Raw genomic sequence first — 4,028 nt, 5'->3', positions numbered from 1 at the left:
CCCCTTGAAGTTGCAAAACCCCTTTGCACTCGAGTGTTTGACAATCTCGGGAGTACCTTACTTAAAATGTATTAAAATATACAACAGTCTCCCAACTACATCCCAACTGCTTGTCCTTGTTAAGTGGTTTATAATGCATTCATGTTACCCATATAAACGCCTGACAGTCACTGCATCAAACACCCAGTGGAGACGAGGACAGTGGCAGATGGTCCATTTTCAGTAAGCGCACAGGACCTTGCAAAGGATGCTGTCCTGGTCTTGTTGTCGAGCGCAGCCTTCTGTCCCGATCCCATTGTGTATATTATGCTAAACGAGAGACTGTAGCCCAGACACCAAGCCGAGCACTTCAATTACTATCATTACTCACGTCGCTGGGATTTTGTTGGATTTCCTGACCCTCGGCTTTTGACCTGAACTCTGAATGTCACAAGCAGAGCCTGTGCTAAGGTACTGGCTATTCAGCGTGAGGTTGGTTGCAGCTCACTCTGGGATCAAGCAGTTGAGGTTATTAATTGGTTATTAATCAGTTTCCACTCAACTTGGCACATCGCGTGGAATGTTAAACCTTGTATCTCTGGTCGTGACCAACGCCACAGCTCTTGTGTGTTGTTCACAGTAAAAACACATGTAAGTAGCCTTTTCCTGTAACTCCCCAATGCCCCAAACTCCCCAAGTATCTCTGAGTCTTTTTAAACATTACGTTACAATCCATTCTGCCCGCAACTTCTTCTGGGAAAGTGGCATTTTACAACCTTCTGACATTTCCAAATGCAACGACTCCTTATGCACCAACCCCCTCCCCCCACCCCCCTCCCACACACACACACACACCCACCCACCCACACACAACCAGGCTCTAACATACCAGGTAGTCCACCCCCCCCCCCCCCCCCCCACCCCCTCCACACACGCACTCGCACTGTGACATGAAATCGTTTTTTTTTTTTTTTGGAGTGTTCATCATCGGTCGTTGTCTATACCAGATTGAGATACCAAGGGAGCTTTCTCCATGCTACGGTGCGGATAGATCTACAGAGAGCTAATCCACTCAGGAAGATTAATCTCATACCTAGACCACAACTAAACATATACTTTCACTTAGGCAAATGCCCTACACTAGCTGCTGCTGAACACAGCCGAGAGCTGGCTCCCATTTGTAAATTAGACCGAGCACTCAGGCACTGTCTGCCGTAGACTTGCTTGGAATCCAAATTAGCGCTAGGTATTTCAGCGAGAGCGAGAGTACACGCATACGTGCACACGTACAATATGGCTGAATGGGTCTTTTTCTCTGATGCCATAGTCAAAGGGAGCAGACACTTGTAGCCGCGTCAAAACGATTTGGATTTTCGAGATGAATCCATTAAATATTTTTTATCAATTCGATATATTTCCTGGGTCAACTGGCCTGTGAAACGCAGAGATTCGCCGCAGTCTGGTTTAGCCTCTCAATGGTGACAGGCAGACTGTGGTCCTTTTATCAGACAATTAATAATGGTTTAAAAGAAATTACGGTCTTTCAAAAACCTAACCGCCTGTGAAAAAAAATCCTTTCACCTCTCATTCTGCTTTCAGACCTCAGCAAGTTAACTTGATCGTACAAGAATTATGTGAACTCTATTAATACTTTGATAAATGCTTGTTCGGGTTGATTGCGGAGCGGCTAAAATAACACTGATCAATAATTGTTCTTCACTTCAGTAGGATGAGAAAACCCTATTTTTTCAGGTTTTCCCCTCCGTGGAACGAAGCTGATTTCATCCTTGGCTCGGCACGAGCCCTCACTTGGTTTTTGTAGTCTCCACCACGCAGGCAAACGGTTACACTGGAACAGATATATTACTGCACTTTCCACACGTGAAATACTAACACTACAATATAATACGGCAAATATTTACTTATAACCTCCAGCGACACAGCGGAACTAGCCCTATTCAAGTTCACCAGTGGAGCAAGGAAGCCAAGCTGTGCTTAAATGAGTTAACTCGATGCCACTCACGGGAAGTTAATAAAAGTATTTATTTACAATCGTTATTAAACCATACTCGGGAGCATTTTCAATCGCACTTTTCGTACAGTTCACAGTCCTTTACGTAACAAATGTTATTTGGCGACAAAGAAGGTTGATGCACAGGAGCTAGGACATTCTGGTCACAAGTTACATGTCATTTAAATCGGTTTAAGTGCTTCCCACATTTATCCCTTCTTTCTGATAAACGTTGTCAAGGTTCGTTTCAACCAACAGTGCTGCCCCGGATGCCAGAGGAGTGTGTACATTCTTCAATTGGTGCAGCTGTCAAATTAACCCTAAAATATCAAGAGTAACAGATAACTCGCGATCTGCTAATCTAAGAAGGATTACTGTGGCCATTTTCCTTCCTCCCTTGAAAGTGTGGACACCCATTGGGGCAGCTCCACGGGCACTGACGAGGCTCTGTGTTTATACGGAGGTGATCTGATGCCCGGTGGGGGCGGGGGGTGCAAAATCACAGCTAAGTCGATTGTTCAGAGGCACACATTGCAGGAGGCTCTGGATTGTGTTCAGGAGGAACTGATTTTTCTCCGAGCTAATCCAGGCACAGTGAGGCCGATCGTTAGCCCAGGGAAACACAGCCAAAATAATTTTCTTTCCCATGTAGAAAATGGGATTTATTTATTTATCAGCGGAGTGCAGGGGTTTGCAAAGTGGCTGGGGCTAAGGCAAAAATGGATGGGGCCTGGAATACGAATTACAAATAGGATGGTAATTTAGTAAACACAGCAACAGGCGGTCAATTCCGTCCGTCCATCAAAATGGTGACACCTCTCGTGCAATAGGTTTCCTTTCTGTTAAAATAATACTTCCATGACTCACACGACCTGGGAGCACGAGGATACCCTAGCATTAAACCTGGTGCTGGTGTCCAACCCTCAGCCTCGCTCTGCATTAATGTAACACAAATATTTCAAAGCAGCTCTTACATTCACGATCGGGCTTTTCCCCGGCTGAAATGTTCCACCTCGTCGCACGAGACGAAATATTGGGGACAACACTGCATGCGTATCTGAGAAAGCCCAAAGCCTCCTCGGTGTGTGGTCGAGTCAGACACTTTCTCATCAGCAGTTTCCCGCGTGTCCAGTGGAAATCGTTTATCTTGGCCTATCTCTGTTACTTTAGTTGGTTTTCGTTTTGACCGAACACGATTGCCTCTTTCGGGCTCTCCATCCCAGGATTTTTGTAATTTAAAGGAAAAGTCATAAACCTCCTGGAGGCACATCGCTCTCGGTTTATAATCATTAGGCACCGCAGCGGAGCTGTTGGTCGGGGAAATATTTACTCTGTGTGTATACAAGGTGAACATCAATACAATGAACAGAACGGGAACTCCCTCAGCCACTGATGTCTGCATTTGGCAGCGTCCCTCAGTCACAGACAGGCTTAACTGCGTATCCCAGTTGGACGGTGTATCTTATGAATCACACGTCAAGGCTAATACCTTTTTTTGTGTACAGTTTCTACAGTTGTACATTTCACTGCTTAAATGTTAGTCACCAGCCAAGCCCTGGCCTTAACTCTCCTGACCAGTCAACCAGAGGTTTAATTCCAAAACACAATTGCAACCGTTCTCACCACATGATTCTGGTCATTGATCATTTTTCACTCCCAAACTTTTCGCCCGCAAAGTATACGGTCAATTCACTTTACAGTATATTCTGTGAAGGGCTTTGAGCCGTCTCGAAGGTGTGATAAGGCGCTGTATCAAATGCAAGGATTATTATTATTGTTAACCTTATGATCGAAGGCATCGGATGTCATCACTCATCACTGTTGGTGTCTAATTTGCTTGGTGTGAGCTGGAGTAAGTGGCACTAAGGTGGAAGCAAAGAGTGAATATGAAATAATTTGGAAACAGCCACGACATTCGAAGAGTGAATCGTTGCAACAAAGCACCAACTGAGAGCTTTTCCTTCCCATTAAGATTTGCGCCGTTCAGAAGCAAACGCTGTGAGCCGTTGTTCTAACAAATAAAGGCAATTACCTTCAA

Source organism: Callorhinchus milii, unplaced genomic scaffold (assembly GCF_018977255.1).
Source record: "Callorhinchus milii isolate IMCB2004 unplaced genomic scaffold, IMCB_Cmil_1.0 Scaffold8, whole genome shotgun sequence".
Classification (NCBI taxonomy): Eukaryota; Metazoa; Chordata; class Chondrichthyes; order Chimaeriformes; family Callorhinchidae; genus Callorhinchus; species Callorhinchus milii.
This window is presented reverse-complemented; position numbering follows the sequence as displayed.